This window comes from Musca domestica, unplaced genomic scaffold, assembly GCF_030504385.1.
Source record: "Musca domestica strain aabys unplaced genomic scaffold, Musca_domestica.polishedcontigs.V.1.1 32, whole genome shotgun sequence".
Taxonomy (NCBI): domain Eukaryota; kingdom Metazoa; phylum Arthropoda; class Insecta; order Diptera; family Muscidae; genus Musca; species Musca domestica.
The window spans coordinates 4,530,674-4,557,679 of NW_026712311.1; the positions used below are offsets into that span (position 1 = coordinate 4,530,674).

Sequence of the window (27,006 nt, forward strand, 5' to 3'; positions counted from 1 at the left end):
CACCATACCGAGCCTCACCCGAAATTCCAAGATTTTTGTTTGTCCAATTTAATTTTGTCCTACAGCTTTATTTAAAGAGACAAAACAAAATAAAATAAATTAAAGTAGTTTGAAAACTGATTTAAAAATTCCACGATTTTTGAGTTAATTGAAATTTTTCGATTTATAAATCTATAAAAGTTAAAAAAAATATTAATTAAAAAATTCCAATTTTTGAAAAATCTTAAAATTGTTAAAAACAAGTTAAAAAGTATCGAAGTATCTGTTATTGAAAATATTGAGGTGTGCGAAATTTGAAAGGAATCGAATGCTAATTTCGCGATTTGCGAGCTTCATGCTTATTCATTATTTTTACCCGTTTCGAGGATATATACCAGAAGGAGTGGACCGTTGCATCCAATCTTTAAACCAGATCTTGTGTTAATGAAAATATTGAAATGTGAAAAATATTAAGACAATCATACTTTGATTTCACATTCAAAAAGAGTTATAATTATTCCGAATTTTGATCCTTTGTGAGGAGGAACTCGATGGGGTGGACTGATATTGTCAATTTTCGCACTTAATCTAGTACTGACAAAAATATTGGGACATGCAAAGGTTGCACAAAATCGAATGATCCTTTCACTTTCTATGAGGTAAAATAATTTCATTGAAAATGTGGGAGAGGTACTAGAAAATGAGGACCTATATTGTCCATCACCAAACTCGATCTAAGTAAGAAAATAATATTACGATGTGCCAAGTTTGGATAAAATCGGATACTCCCTTAGAGAGTTAAAGTGCGCCCCGGCCAGATAGACAGACAGACAGACCGACGGACGGACACCTCTAGATCGACTCTTAAATATCCTGAGACCTGGACCTCGATGGACCCGTTTTGGCTGTATCAAATGATATACAGGGTGAGAAAACTGCAAACTGCAAACTCATTATATTGTTTACAAGCGCACAGAAACATTTTGGTGAGAATTTTCCAGAAAAAAAAAACTATTCGTGATGGAATTCAAGCATGATAGTGTGATTTCTTTAAATTTGGCTGGAAAACCACAAGTTGCTATCGTTAGAGCACTCCCGCATTTAAATGTGAATAAATCTTTTGTGTCTCGTACCATCGCTCGTTACCGTTGATACTGGTAGCGTAGCCCGACGTCAAGGAAGTGGACGGAAGAAAACAGCAACATCAGCAGAAATGGTTCGTTTTCGTAAAGAAGCGACCTGATCGAAACCCGCGTCGCAGTAGCCGAAAAATGACTCGTGAGCTGAACATATCGCAATATTCCATTTGGCAAATATTGAAAAATGAGCTCGGGGTAAAGCCATTGAAATTCCAAAAACTTACACCGCAGCAGAAAGAAAATAGAATCAAAAGAGCTAAAGATTTGCATCGCTTGGCCGAAAGTGGTGAACTGTCGAATTTGGTTTTCTCCGATGAGAAAACATTCGTTGTCCAGCTGATTGTAACCAAAAAAAAAATATCGTGTTTACTTGCCAAAGAGGTCAGCTGAAAATGTGCACCTTCCACCAGGTTGGCCACCAGAACTCAAGCGCCGGTCATGGTGGTGGTGTGGGCCGCCATAACAGCCGATGGTCGCTCTCCGCTCGTATTAATTGACCGTGGCATCAGAATAAATTGCGAATTTTGGAGGGTGTATTAAAGCCTTGGACAGGCCAAAATTTTGGCCGCAGACCTTTGACATTCCAACAGGACTCAGTACCATCGCACGCGCCACCCTAGAATGGTTACAAAATGAGGTTCCTCGCTTCATTTCCAGCGCACAATGGCCACCAAAATCTTCGGATACCAATCCGTTGGACTATTGTGTCTGGAGTATTTTGGAAAGCAAGGTTGGCACTAAAAATACCAACGTGTCGATCACCTCAAGCAAGCGCTTCGCCGGGAATGGACCAAAATACCGCAGAGCAACATTCGGACAGCGTGTGACGATTTCATTGGTCGTTTGAAGGCCATAATTCGTGTCAAAGGTGAACAACTCGAACAAATCTAAACTTATTCTAAAATTTGATGCTATTTCCGACATTTTTTGCTTTCATTCAATAATTTTTTTTTAAAAAAATTTAAAAATTATGGCGTTTGATTTTGTTGCAATTTTTTATCTCACCCTGTATATGGTAACTCACGCACATTTTAACATTTTCTAAAAATTATCACATATCTCATATAAAGTAAAGGAAGTAGTCGATATAGTCCAAATCTGGCACCTCGCAATATTTATATCATACTTATTTAGGACCGATCCGAAATGGACAATATTGGTCCAATGGTCCTTCGGAACCTACTTCATAGAGGGTCAACAATTAGAATAATCATAACAGAAGTCAAAATAAATTTAAATAATCCAATATTGGTTGAGGTATTGATAGATCTAACGGCAAAACCGACTGATACTTTTTAAATAGTTCAAATAATTCTAAGGCCTCTCCAAGGCTCATGGGAGGGGGTATTTTAAAATACATCTGCGACGTTCTCATGGCTCTAAACCAAGGATTTTTTCCAATGTATTTCTAATGTCTATTTATAAACCAAATTAAAAAAATAAAGAAATCAAAATTGTTTTAAATTTTCTTAAATGGAACTTGTCGTTCTCTTCTCATTATTTTTAAATGTTGATAAATATTAATAAATTATTTTAGTTTAATAAATAATAATTATAAGTAATTAACAAATTAAATCTAAAAAGTTTTTCCTTCGTCTTATTCTTCTAAAGATTTATCACAAAAAGAAGCAGCACAGCCACCAAAATAAAAATAATATCCAGTCAATGGTTGAAGAGGGGATGAAATATCAAATATCCCCTATTTGTTTAACAACCATTGAATCCAGGCGTGGATGCGGCAATAACATTGGGATAACTCATTGGATAATAGCTGGGATTATTCATCATTGCTTGTTGTTGTTGGTGGTGGACTAAGGTGTTCGCTTCCAGTGATGGATGTTGTTGCTGCTGTTGAAATTGTTGCATGTAACGCATATAGAGGGCAGCCCTTTGTCTCTGCAAACGTTCAGCATAAGAATTGGGACTCAGGGCTGGTGAGGGACAGGTTGTTGAGGCCGTGGGTGATGACATTAAGATTTGTTGTTGTTGCTGCTGATAGAAGCTATTGGTTGGTGAGCTCTGAGGTGTTGAGACAAATTGCTGTTGGCTGCATTCTTCATCTGAGCTTGCCGATGAGGAATCACAGCTAGTTTTTCTTTTCCGGCGCACATCATCATCCAAGGCATAGGGCCGGAAGAGATTACGAGATGTGGAACTATTGGAGGATTTTTGGTTATTTTCCTGTTGTTGTTCAATGTTTTCTTTGTTGTCATTGATTTCCCTTTGCCTTAGGCGCATTCCCAGTTTCTTGTGTGAATATCCGCAGTTGAACTTCTTGTGGGTGTATCCATGGCCCATAGACTGTTCTTGTTGATGTTCCATTTGTGAGGGAGCCATTGTTGTTGTAATTTTCTTTTTATTTGTTGTAATGTTGATCGAGTTTGATGTGTTTTCGCTTTGCTTGACGCAAGCAGACTGATGTTTTTCCTTTACTCGGGGCTGGTATTTATACCCAAGAGAGCTGACGATGATGTTGGTGGTTGTTTCGAGGCAATTGTCTCTTCTCGCCTGGCAGGTACTCGAGTTTTCCAAAGTGTTATTCTAGATGATCGCTTCGTCTGTCTGTCTGTCCATGAGTCCCTTTTTCTGCTGCTGTCTGTCCGCACACACAACGAAAATTTCTGAAATCTCCCATTTGGAATATTTTCTTTTTATGGCCTGTCAGATTAAATGTTCTGACTGGCTGTTACACTAAAGAGGATTAGTTGCAAGCCAAGGGTGGATTCCCGGAGTTGTTGGGTTTACATTAAATTAATGCCCAGAGCGAGTCTTAACGGTTGTCTGTCCGACCTTCAAATCGCGCTGCTGCCATTGTTTCGTCTCTGTCCCTTGTGTGTTTTGTTCCAGCCTTTGATTTTATCGCCCATTGTTCTCGGATCCCAACAGGATATCAATTGTTTTGAACTATGAACACTAATTAATTTTTCATTTTCATTTTTTTTTTTGGCTTCGACCCTTCTTCTCTAGAATCCCCCTTGCCTGTGCGGGATTTGAAATTGTGTCATATGTTGTTTTTTTATGGTCTTAATGTCTTCGAGGCATAATAGCCCTGTCGAATTATTGTTTTTGTTGTTGCTGTAGAGTTTTTTTAAATGCGACACAAAAATTAGGCACCCTGCTGTGTTCTATTCCCCCCTCCACCTCCTCCATCCATCAATTGCTGTCGAAGCAGAGTGTTTTTTATGGATGTTTTTTTTTTTGGGATTTGAAAAAAATGCCACAAAAAGATACCTCCCCTATTTTTTCGTTTTTTCTTTGATCCCCTTTCCATTATATTTATTTTTTTCTATGCGTCTAGGCTGACAGTCCAATAAAATTTATTACACACTTAACATTTTCGTATCGATAATTCTATGAAGGGGGCGTTTTTTCGGTTTCTGATTCTAAAATGCCAGCCAGGCCTGGCGGCAGGTGAGTGAAAGTCATATTAATTTTTATTTTTTTTCTGTTTTTCTGCTTTAGTTGTTGTAAAGGGTAAACAAAATGTGTTATTGACTTCTTGTCTTGTTTTTAAATTTCGAATTGTCGTCCCTGGCTGGATGGGCTTCTAAGAATTGTGGGAAATATTTTTTTTGATTGGCATTAGACTAATTAAGTTTTATGGACTTGTGAAGAGTGTTTTTTTCTTTATTGGGTGGGTAAACGGCCAAGAGGGGAGAGAGGGTATGAATATTATTATTTTTTCCGGTATTATATGCTTGATCACCACTGGAGGTCATAAAATTGAAAACCCAATGAAAGATATAGTACTTGTCATTGAAATCCAAATGCTCTAATTAAGATAGCAAATGCCGACAGGTGATTAGAATTGATAAGATGAAATGTTTTTGGACCAATTTCAGGTATTTTTTATATAATGGCGCCCAACGCATAATAGTTGGAAAACCTTCAAAAATTAAAATAATTTAGTTTTTTTTTTAATTTTTAAGATTCTTTAGGATTTTCTTGAAAATTGTAAGATTTTTCAGACCAATATTGGTTTTAAAATAAATATCGGAAAAATTACAAACCAGTATTTTATGGTATTAGATGCTCCGCCTGTACTGGAGGTCATACAGTTGGGAACATATCAAATATATCATGCTTGTTATTTAAATTCAAAATGCTCTAATTAAGAAAAAATTGCCAGGGTGAGATATAAAAAAAAAAACTGCAACAAAGTCAAACGCCTTTAAACGTCCACTTAAACGGTTACACGCTGCCGAATGTTGCTCTGCGGTATTTTCGCCCATTCCCGGCGAAGCAATTCTTGAGGTGATCGACACTTTGGTATTTTTTAGTTCCAACCTTGCTTTCCAAAATACTCCAGACACAATAGTCCAACGGATTGGTATACGGAGATTTTGGTATCTGGGAATGGAGCGAGGAACCTCATTTTGTAACCATTCTTGGGTGGCGCGTTCTGAGTGCAATGGTGCTGAGTCCTGTTGGAATGTCCAAGGTCTGCGCCAAAATGTTGCGAGCCCAAGGCTTTACTACATCCTCCAGAATATTTTTGCGATAATATTCGGCATTTATTCTGATGCCACGGTTGAATAATACGAGCGCAAAGCTATCATCGGCTGTTGTGGCAGCCCATACCATCACCATGGCCGGCGCCTGAGTTCTGGTGGCCAATCGAAGGTGCGCATTTTCAGCTGACCCAAAAGATTTATTTACATTACATTTAATTGCTGGAGTGCTCTAACGATAGCCATTTGTGGTTTTCCAGCCAAATATGAAGAAATCACACTATCACGAAAAAACATTTTTGGAGGATTCTGGAGAATTCTCACCAAAATGCTTTTGTACGCCTGTAAACAATATAATGTGCTGTCACTGGAATAATTTTAACACCTGTCGAAAATGACAGCAATCTGAAGTTGGTTGCAGATTTTTCATCTCACCCTGTACCTCTCAAATGATAACCCAAATATGGCATAGCATAGCATAGCCATAGGCTGTAGTACCCATTACGAACCTCAATTACGAAATTTGAAACAATTCTGAATAATTATGCTGCTAAAATCGTCAAAATACCGATAAAAGGAGGCATCGTTATAAGAGCGCCATACGAGGACGAGGACCTGCATACGCGATGTTTTGTTATAGGTTGTAGTACCGGTTACGAACTTTGAATAAAAAATTTGACACAATTGCGTTAAAAAATGTAGCTAAAATAATAAAAATACGGAATATTTGGAGGTACCGTTATATGGGAGCTATAGTCGTGGACCTGCGCAGACATTTTTTTGTCATACTATGAAGTACCCATTACAAACTTCAATTTGAAATAATTCCGGTAAAAAATATCGCTAAAGTTTGTATAAAATTTCGGGTTTTGGTCCACCCGGACCATTATTCAAAAATTCCATAAATATGACACCTTTGTGAAAAATTCCAGGACTTGGACATATTTGTATATTTTGAAAATTAAAAATAAAATTGTCAAGGTGAAATGTATTTGGTCCAATTATTTTCATATTGTACACGGTAGCGCCCAACGTAGAGTCCCAATATGAAACGAATTTTTTTAAATTTTAAACAAAACACAGATATTTAAAAACAAAATCGTGAAACTTTGTTATATCGTAAAGTAGATAGCATGAGATTATGTATGGAACACGATATCGTGCAGATGGACGCCGCGGCTTTGCTGGTACACAGGCAATCTCTTATGAAATTGTCAATGCCCGTTTTGCATAAATGCTGCGGTATATCCTTAATGCATTATCTTATTTCATCTTTCAAAGCTTGATGGATTATTCACGATATATGTACTTAAAAAAAAACCCAGAGAAAAATATCTAAAGGTGTTAAATCGCCCGATCTAGGCGGCATATTCTGGTATCGAAAACGAGAAATAAAACGACCGGGAAATGACTGATGCCGCAATTGAATTGTTTCTCTGGCTGTATGACATGTGGCCCCATTTTGTTAAAACCACATGCCCTTCACATTAATTTCTTCAATTCTGTTACGAAAAAACTGGATATCATTTCACGATACGATTTTCGTTTTTCCGATACGTTTTTATTTATTTATTTTTTTTTTAATTTATGATTGATTACAGTTCTTTTAATGAATTCCTTACAATTTCATACAAATAGTTTTCAAAAAATTTATAGATTTTTAATCTTCAGAGTTTTTCATTTATTACTCCATGAATTAAATTATGAAATTTTAAAATTGCTGGATTTATCCACCCTACTTTGGGGTACTAAAATGTGAAATTTTTAAATAAAACAGTACGACAAATTTCAATGTTTTCAATAATTACAGAAAATCCTACAATAGAAGACAAGTGTTTTGGCGTTTCAAAATTTACATCGTAAAGTAACCTAAACAAGGGGGCAAGTTTCCCCCTCTTCCACACATTTTTGGATTTTTCGTATTAGGATTCCCTGAAAGCTGTTAATTCTAGGTAATTCGGCAATATTGTCGAACAAAACACGAGGATTATTTTGATCGAGATTTTTTTATTGTGAGTCTCACAGCAAAAGAATTTTTTATATTCAATATTTAACATAAAAAAATAACATACATTTTTGGTAATAAAAAAACTTTGTTTATTTCTGAAAAAAGCAAATTTTGAGTGTGGATTGTAGAAACTTCAAAGTGGACTTATTAGTACTTGTTCGTAGATCAAATCCCCTAAGGAGTTTAGGGTTCTTTGCCCATAGTTTTAATCATATAAAAGGGACCCCCTAAAGTTTGAGATATATTTTGCAATATTTAGGGCAGAGCTTTGAAATTAGATAGAGATCTTCATAAAAAATACTTTTGAATTTTACGTCATCCTTTTAAAATTATACTTTGTAGAAGAATTTTGCACAAATTCGCTCTTACCCTCAAAAGTTTCTCTAATATGTATGTATTCCTGATTTTTTGGTAAGATGTAGACTTACGTCGTCTTCTGGGACCTATAGCAGTATTTTATGACAAATAAATTTGTAGAATATTTTGATTTGCCATTATCCCATTTAAAGAAGAGTTTTAACCATACTTTGAAGAACAGGGCAAAAGTCCCCTTGGTTGACTCGCTTGAGAGTTAACATTTCGACCAAAGCGTTCCCCATATTTTTATCTGCAATATTGCCAAACAACAGATTCCAATGATTCTTTATCCGTAATTTCAAAAAATTTTGATGAGGGGGGAACTTGCTACCTCTTTTGTCTTTGCGATGTAAACTTTTTTTTTTTATTTTTACTACAATCATTAGAGTATTTAAAAAATTTAAACATTTCCTTCCAGAACCTCTAAATTATTTTCCACACCAAAGGCCAAATCATTTTAGATTGAAAAAAATTTCCCGAAATAAGGTGTATAATTTACATATTATATTTTAAATTACCATTTAAATCTTAGAGTGTAAATCCTTTTTTACTTTTCTTCAATGCCTCAAATTTTAATTTAGTTTTTAAATGTATTTTTTTATTCTCCTTCAAAGCTTTCAGTTTCGAAATATAAAAATAAATTTTGAGGCATTATGTGAAACTTCTCCCTTCATTGCTCCTCCGAGACAAACTGTGGAATTTTTAATTTTTTTCAGAAGCCCAGATCGTGAAATTTCGCTATAACAGATATTGTGTTAATAGAAATATTGAGAGGTGCCAAGTCTGTATGGAATCTGTATGCCGTTAGCCAGAAATCTGATATATATTATATATACTTTATCGAAATTTATGATTTCGCATAACATATATAGATGTTCGATTTTCTTCAAATTTCGCACATACGAATATTTTCAGCTGTATTATATGAAGTATGAAAATGGAATACTTCGGTTCGCTATATATGATGCCTCACACATATTTCCACATTTTCCAAAAATTTGCATTTATCTCATATAAATTATGGAAAGTATTCGTTATAGTCCAAATCTGGCACGTTGCAATATTTATTGGCCAACTGCTTTGGAACCTCCCCCATTAAGGGGCAACAGTTTGAATTATCATAACCCAAGGCTGTCGGCAAAACCGACTGATACTATTTTACTTGTTTTAATTACACTGTGATTCCCTTAAATTTCTGTGTCCAAATTCCTTTAAGGCTCTTCCAGATTTTCACGTTTACAGCAACTTCTGACTCCGCAAGATTTCCCTTTTTAAGGCCTTTCCAGGCTCTCCCAGACTTCATCCATGCTTAAAATCCTTACTTGGCTCCTTAGGTTTCCTTAAAGCCTTTCCAGGCTCTCCCAGACTTCATCCATGCTTAAAATCCTTACTTGGCTCCTTAGGTTTCCTTTTGGAACATCTTCAAAATTGAAGAACTCAGAACGATTTCTGTGTATCAGAGACTTCTGAAAGGTGTTCTATACATAAAGGACCTCTCAAACATCTCATTTATGTGATAAATCTCTCAAGGGTGTTCTAGGTAAAGAGGACGTATGAAAGGTGTTTTCAGTAACAAAGGCCGCTATATATAGAAAATCTTTTAAGGACCTATCAAAGCCATTTTCTTCTTGAATGGACCCTATAATGGCCTTCTTCGTATAAAACACTACTGGAATATTTGCTTCCCATATTGGATATCTCAATTTGTTAAGGGGAGATCCAATTAATCGAGAATTTCTAAATTATATATTTTTTTCTCTGCAACCATTTAAGTCCAAGTATCAAAGGCTCGCTACTTATAAAAATTCCTTAAAGGACGGGTGAATATTTTTTTTCCATAGAGGATCTCCCATTTGTTAAGGACTCTTCAAACTATAATCATCAATTTCTAAATTATATTTTGTTCCTCAGTAACCACTTAAAGACAAGTAAACTATTTTTTGTATCAATATTCAAAAAATACCCCTTTCACCGGAAATTCTGAAAAACCCTTCTAGATTGTGTCTCCTTTAAGGATCCAGTTATCCTAGATGAGTTAACACAACATTGATAAGAAAGTAACGGTCGAGGGTTATTCAAAATAAATTTCAAGTATGTTCCACGGAAGCAATTACTTATTTTTCCAAAACAAGAAAAAAAAATTGAAGAAGTACTTAAGCGGAATAGTAATTATGCCAGGGAAAATATATCAAATTTCATGATTCACCCAAAAAAAACTCTCTCTTCTATCGCATTTTGCAATCTATGTTTCCGATTTCGACAAAAAACACCTTACAATTCGTCGGGACAATAAGGGCAAAACGATATTGTCTCCGAATTTCAATTAGTTCAAGAATGACAAGCACGACTGCCACTCTGGCAGTGGATAATGGAATTGCATAAATTTTGTTCCTCGAACAACAGAAACAACAACAATGTGACACCCTTTTGTGTGCAGAGGATACAATTGTCCTGGGACTTAATTGAAATGTGATACGGACTCTTCAGACAATAGAGAGGGAGAGCGGAGAGAGATCTCTAGACAAAAACTGATGATTAATGACAATTCAATGGGTTCCCATTGTGTGTGTGCGGTGCAACGAATTTGAATCTGACACATTTTTGTTGTTGTGATCATTGGGTGTCGATTTCCTGTCGCTGGTCCTTTGTCTAGCCAAACGACGAAGAAGAAGACGAAGAACAGCAGACAATGTGTTAAGTGTGAGGTTATGCCATTGTTGTTTATGTTAGACCGGATGATTGACACCCAGCCGAAGCAGTGTCATCTATCCACATCTTCCCGGCAGACAGTGACCTTTCAATATTTAATAGGTTGTCTGTCTGTCTATCTGTCCGTCCTTCCATATGTTGTCAGATCTTCAAGGATAAACAGCTTAGCGAGCATACGCGTGTATGTTTGTCTCAAGTAAATGTTTAATTCTCAACATACGTCGTCGGTGGCGGCGGCGTTTAGGGTGTCCTTTACCCAAAAACCATACATGCTCAGCAGGCAAAGAGACGGACGGACATCCATCCAGCCATCCATACAAGTATTAAAGTGTGACCTGATCCTTGTTAGTAGATCTCTGACAAGGCACATGATTTCTAAAGCCTTCCCAGAAAAACGCAAAACACACCATGAAATTTGTAAAGTGAGGATTAACAGCAGTCGATATTTTCCGAAGGACACACAAATCATTAAAGTGCGAATATTTTGCTGCCTAAGCCCCAGGCTTACAAGAGAAAGTACCTGAACCCTGCGAGTCCCTTGGGTAATTACCCAAGAAAAATTGAAAAGAAAAGAAAAATGAAAACAAAAACAAGGAAACATTTGTTGTCTTAGGCTGCCGCTGCTGCCTGTGGCGGATCCTTTTGTCTGCCAAGTGCGAAATTAATGAATGAATAAACAAAGAACAGGATTTTTATGGCCGAGGGGGAGTTGTGTCATTGGGATTTGCCATTGTCCCTAAAACGGTTCGAACAACAGGCTGCCATTGTCTGCATAGGGATGACATTTTTTTCAATTTAGTGGCTCTCTTGAAATTTAAAGGTCACTGTAATAAAATACCTAAGCCGACCGTCCATCGGACCCTCCTCAATCTCTACCTCTGTTGTTGATATAAGGAATTTTGGGTGAATTTCTTTTTAATTTAAAACAAATTGTCTAGAATTTCTTCTTGAGTTCTCTATAAAATTCGACTATTTACAATGGATAACAAACAAATTTAATTGCAAAATAACAACTGCAAGGATATTCAGGATCAAGGGGAAGAAATTTAAAGAAAATCAAAGTCATTAGGCAGGCAATATTTCGTGTAAATATGTCCTTGTGATTGGAAGTTATGTGGAAAACGGAAATAGGAATAAAAATTGAAATGAAATCGGAAGTGATCGAAATGGGTTTTTGATGTGGGGTTTCAAAGGGTATCTGAGTGAACCAAGAAAGGACTTTAAAATTGTTTTTTTCAAAGAAGTCCGGAATATTCTGAACTGATTTAAACGCAGAAAGGACTTCAAAATGCCACTTTCTAAAGAAGTCCTTAAGATTCTGAGCTGATTTAAACGCAGATTTCTTAAAGGAAACTAAGAAAAGTTAGAGAGGTCTTCTTCGTGGATTTTTTTTTTTAAAGAAGTCCTGGGGGAGATTCATAAAGAATATTTAGGTGGATTTCGGAAGGAAATCCAGGGCAGTCAGAAAGTACTCAACTGGGGGAGAGAGAGAGAGTAATGCCTTTAAACGGATGAATCAGAAAGGATTTTTGATGAGAATTTTCTAAAGATATCTGAAGGATATCCAAAAGTAATTCTGGTCTAAATTTCCTAAAGAAGTTTGGGTGGGTAAAAAAATAAGACTTTAAGAGTTAATTATTCAAGGAAATCTGAGAGAGTCAGAATGAAATTTGTTTAATTTAGAATTGCATAAAATATTGCTTTTTATTGACCCCTGGTTTGGTCCTTAATTATTCGTTAAAATGTACGCGCTACGGTTTATTGCAACCTTGTGCTAGCGCCTTTGACATTTTAACGAGTAATTATTTGTCACTTGTTTTGCCGCCTCCTTTAGACATCAAGGAGTATTTCGCTGTCATTCGGACAGACAACACCCGCAATATCGTTTGCAAGGCACATATCGTTGTGCATAGATAGGCATATAGTTGCCAAAGGTAATATTGTTACCCACTAACCAAACTAGGAATAAATAGTTCTATATATTAAGAAAAACTATTGTGTTTTATTTCTTTATATATTTCCCCCTACGGTCCACTGCTCGACGCATTCGGCGTATTCACTCCCATCGGCGGAGCCCCTCTGAGCTAAACATTGGTCCTTCGAGCCGATAGCCCACTACACCATATTTGGGTGGGTATTGTCGGGCATATGTAACACATAGTGTTACACAATGTTTTTTGAAAAAAATGATATGAATTAAGAAATAAAAAAAAAAAAAAAAAAAAATTGAATTAAATTGAAATTGAATTGAAAAAAAGTTGAAAAAATGTATTTATTATTGTATTTTAGTTACAACATCTCAATATGTTGCAAGGTGGGCGGCATGTTTAATTTAGATTGGTAATTATTTGTTTGTAACGTTAACAATGGGTTAACGCATAATTAATTTGTAAATGATTAACCTCGTTTAGATCTGTCAACATAAATGTAAACAGATTTCAACGAGTGGCGAATGGCGCCAAAGCCTCCACCTTCCTTCATGTTTTGATCGTTGGTTCACTCTCGTTCCTTCTATCGCTCGATACGAAGTCTCGCTCCCCCGCTCTTGTGCAAATCAGGTTGAGCTTTGCATCTTTCCCCGCATTGGCGCAAACATTGGTCCTTCGAGCCGGATATTCCAGCCCTCTTGAACGCATTTGGAACCCAAAAGATACAGTCCATTACTCCTGCATTACAAGGTACGTATAGTGCAGTGTTTTTAAGTGAGCTCGCGTTTTTAAATTGCCGCGACAATAACAAAACATTCGGTTTTGTTTAGGTACAAAGGTCGTTTTACAACGTCACCTCTTTGCCTCTTGTTTTGTTGCCCGCCAATCGTCGGCTTCTATTTTGGATGCTTGCATTCGGCAGCATCATAATCAAAACAAAACTCCAAAAGAAAATTATTGCAAAAATCGTTTGCTAATATTCTTTTTGTTTTGGTTCATGTATAACAACAAAACATTAAACATCTCGTTTCGTTGATACCAACAAACACGTCGTCGTTGTTAGTTATTAGTTTGGTGTGCTTTACTACCTAAAGCAAAGACCGCAATATTATTCTTTTTGTTTGGTCTGTCCGCTGTAATATTGCAAATTGTTGTTGTTACATTTATTCTTTTCTCTTGTAACAACAGTCACATTTCAAATCGCAAACAACAACAACACTGTTTAAACCCCCACCGCTGTTTGCTTGCTGTGTAGTCGTTCTCTGATCAGCACTTGTTGTTTGTGCTTTGTTAGATCAGTGAACGAACATAACAAACGAAGGAAGAATATTTTTGTTGATTCCTCTTTCTGTCGTGTCCGTTTAGGTTGAGTAGCTACACTACGTGGGTCGGTCACTTTTGTTTGTTACATTGTTTGTTATAGGACATTGGAAAGTTTAAACTAAAATAAAATAATATAGTTAATTTTATTTTTTGTTGTTGTTTTGGAAATTTAAAAATTAATACAACCTATAGACGGTAATTCTGGCAAATTAAATAAATAAAAATAAAATAGTTATTTTATTTATTTTTGTATTTTCCCCAAATTAGTTCAGTGTTTTTTTGCGATAATTATGGCCTTCGCTCCTCTACAAAATTTCATAAGAGACTCAGACGCTCTGATAGAATTTGGTGCACAAATCGGTGCAATAAAAGGTGACGATTTAGATATTAGTATATTAGAGGAAAGGAAGAGCAAGCTAGAAAAATTATGGCAATCGGTCCATAAATCGTTACGAAACTTAGAGAATTCACAAAATGTCACTAAGGAATCTCTGCATTTGGCAGAGAGTAAATATAACGACTCCATTAACATTTATTCAAGTACAATGGCAACAATTAATAGAAAAATTATCAAATGTCGGTGCATAACAAGAAATTCAAATAAAATTGCGGATAAAAATCAAGAGCAATCGGCTCAATTATTTTTGGCTCCTGAATCGCAGGAAAATATGACCGCAAATATTTCTTCTGGTTGTGATATCGTTCACAATATGGCATTGCCCCCTATTGATATTGATATTTTTGAGGGAGATTTTTCTTCTTGGCCTTCCTTTCGGGATTTGTTTAGTGCCGTATATATAAATAATACCAGGTTGAGTGATGTCGAACGCATGTTCTATTTGCTTAATAAAACTGCTGGAGAAGCTCGGGAAATCGTTTCGCAGTTTCCTCTAACTAACCTTGGTTTCGCTTTCGCATGGAAAGCATTAAATGATGAATACAACAATATTCGATTATTGGTTCATCATCAACTAAAGTCGTTGTATAGTCTTCCAATTCTTCGAAAAGAAACTGCAGCGGGTCTTAAGGAGATCCGACGAGGAATAAATGGTTGCATTTTTTCTATGTCGATCTATAACGTTCCCACAGATCAATGGGATCCGATACCCCTTCAATTGGAAAATCATGTTCTCTTTGTCGAGAGAAATGCCATCGACTTCAGTTTTGCTCAAAATTTAAGGAATTATTCCCCGCAAATAGATTTGCATTCGTCAAGCGCCACGAACATTGTATAAATTGTTTGGTAAAGGGACATAAACTAGTAAATTGTACTAGTAAAAATAGTTGTTCGAAATGTGGTCAACGTCATCACACGTTATTACATCGCGAGTCATTAAAACCGAATAGTTCGATTCCGGTTTTGACTCCAAAAGCTCAGGCAAGCTCGTCAAAATCGTTGTTGTCAGCTGCAGCCCCAGTTTTTCGTCCCTCAATGTGTACATCCTCCACATGGGTTGGAGTCGAAAATTCAAAATCTAAATTTGTTTGTTTGAAATCGCTAGACAAAATGTCGAAGAAGAACCTGATTAAATTCATAAAAACCAATTTATCAGATGGAAATCATAAAGAGAAATTAAAATCTGTAAACAATGTTGTAAAACGACCTCCGCATGAAATCGGCCTAGCGAATATCCTTTCGGGAAAAAACGTAGCTCGACTGAAGTCCGAATCTGTAACTGCAGGTTCATCTGCGGCTTCAAAGTATTATATTTCGTGTAATAAAATAGCTTGACTGAAGTCCGAATCTGTTACTGCAGATTCATCTGCGGCTTCATGTTATCGTTGTAGCGGAGTTGGATCCCGAATCTGTTACTGCAGATTCATCTGCGTTTCCATTCCCTACATTTTGTTCGAACAAAAAGTTCACACTGCACTATGCATCCCGTACCTATTATTGGAACTAAATTAGATTAAGTTTAATTGTGTTGAAACATGCTTTGATGTTTCAAGGGGGTCGGCATGTTTAATTTAGAATTGCATAAAATATTGCTTTTTATTGACCCCTGGTTTGGTCCTTAATTATTCGTTAAAATGTACGCGCTACGGTTTATTGCAACCTTGTGCTAGCGCCTTTGACATTTTAACGAGTAATTATTTGTCACTTGTTTTGCCGCCTCCTTTAGACATCAAGGAGTATTTCGCTGTCATTCGGACAGACAACACCCGCAATATCGTTTGCAAGGCACATATCGTTGTGCATAGATAGGCATATAGTTGCCAAAGGTAATATTGTTACCCACTAACCAAACTAGGAATAAATAGTTCTATATATTAAGAAAAACTATTGTGTTTTATTTCTTTATATATTTCCCCCTACGGTCCACTGCTCGACGCATTCGGCGTATTCACTCCCATCGGCGGAGCCCCTCTGAGCTAAACAAATTAATTAAGGAGTTGCAACTGGAGAGGGAGTGGATTTTCTCAATATCTATGGAAAGGGCCGAAAATAACTTGCTACTTGTATTTTCTAAAGGCATGGGGGAAATTGAAAGGTTTGAAATATGGATATTCAAAAGGCATCTGGCGGAAGCAAAAATACTTTAAATATGGTTTGTCTAAATATATGGTTTTTCTAAATAAATTTGTGGGAGGAAGAAAGGCCTTTAAAATGGGTATTTTACTAAGAAATCTGGGGCTGAAAGAGGAAATCGATCGGGGTTCTCATACCAAAATTTTGGGGCAGAATACAAATTGACCTTATAAACATATTTGGAAGGCCAAGAAAGCCTTTTTAATAAACTTTGGAAAGACGAAGCATGTGGACCATAAAAATAACCAAAAAAAATGGTCATAAAAAATAATAAAATTGAATTTCCTCAAGAAGGGAAAGGGCTTAAAATGAGGAAGCTGGGGCAGTCAGAAAGTATATTTAACCTGGATTCTCCAAAAGAAACCCAAGGTAAAAAGAAAACAAGGAAAAATAAAGAACTTTAGGCGTGAATTTGTAAAGAATCAGAAAGGACTTTTAAACTGGAATTTCCGAAGTAATTCTGCGATTTAGAAACGACTTTTAACTGGAGTTTCTGCGAAATTCAGAATGACAAAAAAGGATTTTAAAAGTGAAAGACGTTTAGAAGGACGTTTGATGTACATATAACGTGTGGGAGGACCAAGGATATGCTTTCAATGTTTATTTTCAAGTTAAAGCCTAGGGAAGTCATGTCTTAGGGAGTCGACAAGAACTACAAGTATGAATTTTGAAAATAAGTCTGAAGTTTTTGAACCATCAAAAAGTGTAGAGAAATTTTCGGCAGACAGAAATAACTTTTAATATGAAAGGTAGAACGAGTGTTATAATTTCCTATACAGGCATGTATCCTATTTTTCGATTAAACACTTCTTAATTCGTTTTCGATCCACTGATTTTTATACCCTCAGCAATATGGCTTGAGAGGGCATACGAGTATATCATTTGATACGGCCAAAACGTGCCGCATAGAAATAACGGTTTTAGACCCTAGATACCTTTGGACCAAATCCGTTTCAGGACATTTGGTGTCGATCTAGTGATGTCCGTCCGTCTGTTTGGCTAGTGTGCACTATCCGATTTGGTCCAAACTTGGCACATCGTAATATTATTATCAAACTTAAATCGAGTTCGGAGATGGATAATATTGGTCCACTCCTTCTGGTACCACCGCCACAAAAGTTCGAAAGAGAAAGGATGGTTCGATTTTGCTCCAACTTTGCAAATTTTAATTTTTCCATCAGTGCTACGTCAAGTGCGAAAATGGACAATATCGGTCGACTCCATTAAGTACCGCCATATTCCCACCATATTCTACTGACTTAGCTACCAGTGACTTTTACTTGTTCCCAAATCTAAGGCAAGCGTTTAACCTCGAATGAAGATGCAATTACAGTTGTAAACCACTATTTTCTTCAACGGATAGAATTGCTAGAAAAGAGTTGGACTAAGTGTATTGAAGTCTCAGGAGATTATTTTGAAAAATAAAAATACATTTCAAAAACTAAACCGCCAAGGTCTGGTGTGAAAATGGAATATATCGGTCCTCTCCTTCTGGTACCTCCACCACAAAAGGGTCAACATTTTCAACAACCACGAAGCTCATAAAACACGAAATTAACAATCGATTCCATTTAGACTTAGCGCATTTCGATAAACCGCACCATTTGCTCTGGTACCTCCCCGCATAGGGTCCAAGATTTTGAAAAACAAAACGCCCAAAGAAAGCGAAATAAGCATCCAACTCTCTTCAAATTTCACACACACAAATATTTTTGCTAACACAAAATATATTGTGAAGATGATATGGGTGTGCAAACCCCTTCTGGTACCTCACCCACAAAGGGTCACAATTTTCAATACTTTTAGGTGTAATAACTTCTCCAAAGAACAATTTTTACATCTCCTGAGCGTCTCAGTTAAGAACTTCGTTCTTTGTTAGATGCTGAACTCCGTTGTTCTCCAAGAAGAATTATATTCGTAATTGAGGAATATAGACCTCATCGTGAAAGTCATGCACTTCCTCTTGTTTTGCTTTGGGAGACAAACAGGCAGTCTTCGTTATGAATATGTATTTTCATCCCTACGGAAATGTAGACGTTTTCATGGCTTCTTCTTCCATATAAAGACTAGACGTTATTATTGGAAACCCTTTTATCTATAAAGATTTCGTGTGGTCGTTCTGAAAAGATTTTTTTGAAGAATTCTGAAAAATTGTATAAATGGAAAAATTTCATTGGCATTTTTTGTTTTGATATTTTTTGATGTGTTTTATAAATCTTTAGATTTTGTTTTCAGGGTATAACTTGTTTTTAGAAGAGAATTTTATAGTCCAAGATCCTTTGAAAACAAAAAAAAAAAAAAAACAGCAATAGGCAGTAGTCCCATCAGTTGTTCTCCATAAATCTACATGCCAAAGCTTCTTACACCCTTCACCATACATAGTATAATGGGAACTATTTGTAATTGATCGAAATATTAATTTTAGATTTAGATTAGAAAAAGTATACAAATAAAGGGTTATTTTTTAGCTATAAACTTGTTGGCAATAATAATTAAATGGAAAATAATTTACCGAATTTTTTTTTGCCATCGCACAATGCTATACTTCCATCCACTCCACACCTTCCCCACAAAGAGTCAATATTTTGAATAATTCAATTTTAATATTTTTTATAATGGTGCAATATTTGTAATAACTTTGGATTTAGTGTAAAGATGGGACGTCTTTATGGTACGCCCAAAGAAAAAGTGTACAAAACAAGTAAAAAAGTATCGGTCGGGTTTGCCGACAGATGTATACCCTCAGCTAATGTTCGATTATATAAAAATATTTTGACTTCTGTTATGAAAGAATGAGTCAATATTGTCCATTTCTTATCGGACCTAAATAAATATGATAAAAATATTATTATGAATATATAAGAAAATCGAACATTAATATCCAAGTTATGGGAAATCTTAAATTCCATATTCATCTCATTCTGGTTAAGAGACATATATTTAGATATGGCAAGCTGGAAAGATTCGCTGACTTGTTTCGAAATTTATGACACATAAAAGTATTGAAAATTGTGTCCGTTTATGGGTGAGGTTCCAGCAGGGTTTCGCAGATATATAACATATTCACAAGAGATCTTGTGTTAGCAAAAATGTGTGTAATTTGAGGAGAGTTGGATTGTTATTTCGATTTCTTTCAGCGTTTTGTTTGTCTGGAATGGAATCGGATGTTGATTTCGCTTTTTATGAGCTTCATGGATATTCAAAATTTTGAGCGTCTGAGAGGGAGGTACCAGAAGGAGCGGATCCATATTGTCGATTTTCGCACCAGACCTAGCACTGACGCAAATATTAGGATATGCAAAGTTGGAGCAAAAGCGGATTATCGTATTTTTTGAAAATTTCGACCATTTTTGGGTGAGGTAGCAGAAAGAGTGGACCAACATATTCTATTTTAACACCAGACCATGGGTTAATATAAATGTTGGGTTCTGTGAAATTTGAAGACAATCGGACTCTTACATCACATTTTATAAGAGTTATAATTATTCAAAGTTTTGACCCTTTCGAGGGAAGGTATTTGATGGAGTCGGCCGATATTGTCCATTTTCGCACCTGACCTAGTAATGACAAAAATTTGGGATGGGTAAAGTTTTCACAGAATCTAATAATTCTTTCTCCTTCTATGAGGTAATTTGTTTTCGTTGAACATTTTTACCTTTTGTAGGGGAGATACCAGAAGATGTGGGCCGATGTTGCCCATCTCCGAACTCGATCTAGGTTCGACAATAATATTACGATGTATTAAGTTTGGACCAAATCGGATGCTCCCTTCGACAGTTGTTGTGCGCTACAGCCAGCCAGACGAACGGGCGGACATCGTTAGACCGTCTCCAAATGTTCTGAAAGGGATTTGTTCCAAAGATACATAGGGTCCTAGTTGCACGTTTTGGCCGTATCAAATGATATATACCCTCCGTAGCCATATGACTGAGGTTATAATATTACGATATGCTGAGTTTGAACCGAATCAGACATTCCTACAATTATGCAATGGCCATAATCATACGGATAGACGGAATAAAAACCCTTCTGTAGAAATTCGTCAAAGGCATTCTATCCAAAGAAGTTGATTCTGGTATGTAGAAGGCCTCTTTAAGTTATTAGACATATTCCAGGCCTCTCTTTGATGTTTCGTCAAAGAAGATTTCCGAAGAACCTTCTATTTTTGGAGGTCTTTTATGGTATTTTCTAATTATAAAGGAGTCATTAAATGTTTTCTAAGACCTAAGATGGTCTCATATGAATTTCAGCAATGGATATTCGTATATTCCTACCATTATGCCATAGCCATACGGATAGACGGAATAAAAAACTTTCTGTACAAATTCTTAAAATTCTTCTATCCAAAGAAGTTGATTCTGGTGTGTAGAAGACCTCTATAAGTTATTCGACATATTCCAGACCTATCTTTGATGTTTCGTCAAAGGAGATTTCCCAAGAACCTTCTATTTTTGGAGGTATATTTCTATGGTATTTTCTAAATATAAATGAATCATTAAATGTTTTCTACAACCTAAGAGGGTCTCATATGTATTCCAGCAATAGGAGGTAATCTACAAAAATCGAACATATTGAGATTTCTCGAATCGGGAGGATCTAGAAGACTTTTTGATTGAATACTCTCCAGGTTTTTTATCTATAGCAGAGGTCATCTGAATTTTTGGCTTTAACTGAGCACCTGTCAAAATTTCTCCATATATATTTTTCTTTTGTAACACCTCGAAATACACATTTTAGACCCCACAAAGTATATACATTCTCGATCAGGATAAAATTCTATGTCGATGTCCGTCCGTCTATCCGTCTGTGGAAATCACTCTAGCTTCCGAACGAATTGAAGTTGATTGGTAAAATTTTGCTCAATTGTATGTTATGTCTTCAGGACTTTATGTATTGAAAATGGGCCATGTATATTCGGTATTTTGTTGGTTTTAGCCACCTTATTCACCAGCATAGTTTCAAATTTGGTATTTGAAGTTCGTTATGGATACTACAGCCTAAGACAGTAAATTGTCTGTGCAGGTCCACGCCTTCGTAGAGCCCCCATATAACGGTACCTCACGATATTCGACATTTTGATGATTTTAGCGAATTTATTCACCGGAATTGTTTCAAATTTGGTATTTGAAGTTCGTAATGGATACTACAGCCTATGACAGAAAATTGTCTGTGCAGGTCCACCTCTTCGTAAAACCCCCATACAACGGTACTGCTTACTGCTTTATAACTTGTTAGAATTTTAATTGCATACTTTTAAGCGCTCCATTACATAATATATCCTAGGTGTCCCTCAAAGGACATATATTGTTGAAAGACGTCTCAATACAGGATAACTTAAAATTGGTTGAATTTTGTCCCTTGTAGCCTAACAGTAGCCTGTAGTAGCCTAGCAGAGAAGATCTTAAATAACCGTTCACCGTAGATAGAATATCATTTAGATGAGCTTTCCACCAGGTCTTATTCTAGAAGGGTATCAAAAATACATATGGAATTGTGTAATACTGTCCATTACCATTCCATATGACTCCTGTCTCCATTGATCCATATCATTATTCTTTTTAATCACATTTTTATGGAAGAAGGATGAAACGTAACAGCTGTTATTGATAACAATAACAATAAAGATTCATGTGTCCTTTTCAAAGGAATAAGAAGAAGATATGAAGCGACTACTGTCATTACCCAACCCAGGGAAAAGATAAGAAGCATAATTTTCTTTTTCCGGTTATTTTTACCATTTCCTGTTGTGGATGACGACACTGATGACGATGGATGAAGGAGAAGAGATAACATTCTGTCGCCCAAGGGCTAAAGATGATAAATTGAAGTGGTCAGACAATGCGAGCGGAGATGGTGAAAGGATTCGAAATAAAGGACCTCCTGATGGAAAAGAAATGTGAAATGGAAAATGTGATTATGATCTGAATACTTAAATGGATTTTTAAGTGATGTGCTCTCTCTCTCCTTTATCCTATCTCTGTCACTGATACTTTGATAAGTCGCTGGTACAAGATTAATTAATCTGGACGATTAAAATTTCCACCATAAAGATTAGGCATGGACGTACGATCATAAATCCGTATCAGAGATTAAGAAAGACGACCACTTAATTCTGAGTTTCTCTTTTTTTGGGAAAATCCCAAGAACTGTTAATTCACCGGCAAGCGTAACAAATTCAGGCGAAAAGAGCCGACGGAGACTAATTAAATTTCAAGGACTCTGTCCCTCAGGACAAACGGATGGACGGACATTCGCGGGCATGGAAGAAAAATGAAGTGTCTTTTGATGGCATGGCAATATCCCGCTTTGCGTTAATTACTTAGGAACATATTGCGGTAAGAGCGAAGCGGAGCGGACAGACAAATGTGTTTATTTTCTTTACGAAAATTAAGGATCCAAAGAAGAAAGACGCAGGGGCAAGAGGGCCGCCAGCCAGCATTAAAAGTGTGCAAAATTGATTAGCAAAGCCATTTGGCGGATGGCACACACACAAAGGATCGTTTTAGGTAGGCTAAGGGGAAAAAGGACGAGGACGATGGGTGTCGATGATAAGATTCGCTTCGTTAGGTAGCAGAGATGCCTGCTGGGTTAGGTAATCGACAGGATGTATGGCAAAGTAACAGTTCTACAAATTAAATTCGGCCGGCCATAAACAATAGGGGATTTTCTAAAGGTGGAAACCCTTAAGGACAATTGAGCAGAGCAGGATAATCATAAAATGACCTTAAGTTAATGATAATGTAAGGATTTTTTTTACATATGATCGACATATGAAAACACATTTGACAAGCCAATCATTTACCTGGCCAAAACACACAGAGAGAGCGAAAGAGAGAGGGAGAATAAGTACGAACCTGGCAGGAAGAGCTATAAAAGCAAATGTAAGACGCAGAATCGACATCATTTACTCAGCACACTCCAAAGACAACACATCTAAGCAAGAGATTTCAAATAATTGCAAACATGGCACCATACCAAATGGAACTCGACTTCGAATACACTCACAAGAAATTCAACTGCGGATATTCCCACAAGAAACTGGGCATGCGTTTGATACGCCGTGACAGCCAAGAGGAAATGGGACAGGACGAACAACAATGCCAACAAATGGATACACCCCAGAGGACCACATCGCCCAGCCTCTTTCGGCCCTATGCCTTGGACGAAGAAGACACTCAGCAATCGCCCAGCAAAATGTCCTGTTCCGATGAAGATGTCCTACAATTTGCCCAACAATACTCCCAGCAACAGTCGCCCGATTGTTATGCGCTGAAAATGAAACGCCAACGGGCCGCTCTCTACATGAAATATATTATGCAATACTATGAGAATGGCAATGGTTGGCCATCGGTACATCCTAATGTTCTCCAGCAGCAACAACATCATTGAATTTTGCTCCCAAGGAAAAGCAATTGAAAAATTCAAAGCCAATACCAAAAAGTGATACTCATAACTGATGAACATTCACTCACACACACACACACACCCAAACATATTGATGATATTCTTGTAAAGGATGATTTTGAAAGTCGCACATTCATTGCTTAATTTTAGGAATTTTGTTTTTTTTTTGTTATAATACATATTATTTAGTATATAAGAAAAAACCTTAGAAGGAAAATATCTATTTATAAAATAAAAGAGATACACATTAAATGATGGAATATTAACGAAAACAATTTAATTTTTTTATTTTAAAATATTTCAAATATGGCGCCCAATCGTGATAAGTAATAAGGTGAAAGAAAGTCTATGAGCGAAAAGTTGGTGCCTATATTCGCAAACAGTAGGAGTTAATAGGAATCCCTTTAAAAAGACCAAGGGAAATTCTGAATAGATGTCCTAAAGGTAGTTTTTGACAGAGATCAGGAAAATGTGAAGAAAATATCGTTGCTTGTTTTAGTTTTTTTTTCGAAATATTGGCATCTACGTAGTTTAATACAAATCGGATACTAATTTCACATTTAAAAAAATATAAAAAACAACAATAAAGGGATTAAGCCTGATAATTTTGCAACAACAAAATACTATGGTATCCCGAACAAAAAGCCAAAACTATTCTATTTTTGAGAAACATTAAAACAATTTCGCAGCCCATAAAGATAGGAGGAAAAATACTGGTTTGACATATACCAAAGCCGATCTAGAAGAGGTGTTGGTAGAAATATTTTAAAGCAGTTAAACAACAAAAAATTAGATTAAAAATCCAGTGGATTGGGAAAAGTGTTTAAAATTGCATGGAAATAGAATAGAAGAATCGAAGCATAGGCGTAGAGGGAACCTCTTCCACATTTTTGGAAATTTTGGAATTAAGATTCATTGGAATCCTTTCATTTTAGGTATGCATCTTTTTGGTCCTTTTTTCAAAATTTGATACAAAACCTCCTTTAAAATGGGATCGTAGTCAAGGTATTCTACAAAATTATTTGTCATAAAGTTCTACTATAGCTCCCAGAAGACATCGAAATCTTACCTAAACGCCAGAAATTCATATTAAAAAGGCATTATAAGAATGATGCCGAACTTTATGTGAGCTTATGCAGCATTCTCCTACAAAGCTTCGTTTTAGAAGGATAATGACAGATACAAAAGGTTTTCTATATAAAGAGACCCCAAATCAGTCTTCGATAGAAGAAGGAAGAAAACCTTGAAACGATCTTCTTTAAAATGTCGTTTTCTTAAGAAAAAGGACTTGAAACGTTGTCCTTTAGAAATTTACTTAGAAACTTTTTTTATAGAAGACTTTGAAGCGATATTATATAGAAGAGGGTCTGAAAAGAAATCTTAACGAATATATAGACACGGTGTTGTATAGAAGAATACCTTGACCTGTCTTTTATTGAAAAATATCAAAAATGGGTTTCTAAAAAGTAGATTTTGTGGACTTTGAATAGAAGGTGAAATTGATGTGAATCGGACTCTTAGAAGTTTTTTGTGGGAATTATAGCTTCAATGATATTTATACCCTACACCACAAGGTGGTCAGGGTATTATGTCTTTGTGCATTTGTTTGTAACAGGCAAAAGGAAACGATATAGATCCATAGTTCCTTTTGATGATCTGAATAGAATCAGATTCTGAGTCGATTTACGCATGTCCGTCCGTCTGTCCATGTATTTTTGTGCGCAAAGTACAGTTCGGATTTATTACCCGATCTAGATGAAATTTTGCACAAATCATTTGTTTGGCCCAAGGACGAACCCTATTGAAATTGGAGGTAATCGGTAAAAATTTAGATATAGCTCCCATATATATATATTCCTCCGATTTGTCTTTTATTGTGTACCAAACGTGTAATATCAGTCCGAATAGTATGGAATTTTGCACATACAACCAAATTAGGCCTGAAAATAAGTATGCCAAATTTGATCGAAACCGGTTCAGATATAGCTATAGCTTCCATATATATTGTTCATCCGATTTTTATTTTAGTCCTCCGTAGCCGTAATATGCACTCTGTAACAACAATATTTGAGAAAATATATCAAATACAGCTCAGAAATACATTTGCTAAATTTTATCGAGATCGGTTCAGATTTGGATATATCTCCTATATATAACTTCGTCCGATTTACCTTTTATTGTGCAAATTTGGCACTTACGACCGAATTGATTCTAGAAGCTAGTATGTCAAATTTTGTGAAGATCGGTTCAGATATAGCTATAGCTCCCATATATACTGTTCATCCGATTTGTTATATTTGTTACCCACAGCCGTAATATGCACTCCGTAACAACGATATTCAGGGAAATATATGAAATACAGCTCAGAAATATCTTTGCCAAATTTTATAGAGATCGGTTCTGATTTGGATATAGCTCCCATATACAGAGTAATTGTAGTTTCTTAAATGGGCAATACAAGTCCGAATTTAAAAGATTCAAATGCTTTGGCATATTTAGTCTTTTGAACTTCAAATTATAATTATAATCATCTCGGTCCGCCCGTCTTTAAATATCTTTACTGGTTTATATAAAAAATGTTAAAAATATACTGTTGGAATTATTTTATCAAGAGGTTTACTGCATACAAGATAACGAGATAATATCTTCAAAAGGTATTTTATATACGGAAAATCCTAAATAAATATCTTTAGGAACGGAAAGAAGACTTTATGAAGGTCTACTATAGACCAAGGACTTTCGGAAAACTTCTTCTGCCGGAATGAGAAGATGATCTTCTGCCGAAATAAGACACCAAAAATGTCTACCATAGACAAAAGTCTTTCATCGACTTTCTATAGACAGAAGATCTCCAAAAAAAAACGTTCTGTAAACAAAATGTGCTCAAAATAACTTCCACAGTAGGAATGACTTTAATTTTTTTCTCTACACAGATGATCCACAAAAGAAGTTACATAATGTTAACACCCTTAAATTGTTTTCTATAAACACAATTTTGAAAGGTCATTCTATTGATAAAATACCCTCAAAAGTTCTTGTGTAGACAGAACACCTTCTCAAGTTTTTTTAGAAAATATTTTTGAAGGATTTTTTATTCTAATAAGTAAAAAAGTAACAATCGGATTTAACGACAGATGTATACTCCAGCCTTTGTTCATTTATAAATTTTATACAAATA

General features: G+C 35.9%; 2 protein-coding genes across 3 annotated transcripts in view; one reads left to right on the forward strand and one right to left on the reverse strand.

Moving 5' to 3' along the window:
* The window catches only part of LOC105261703 (uncharacterized), a 73,802-nt gene that overhangs the window by 17,436 nt on the left and 29,360 nt on the right, over positions 1-27,006 (reverse strand). The window lies entirely within an intron of this gene.
* The window catches only part of LOC101887396 (protein Mabiki-like), an 87,009-nt gene that overhangs the window by 15,714 nt on the left and 44,289 nt on the right, over positions 1-27,006 (forward strand). The window lies entirely within an intron of this gene.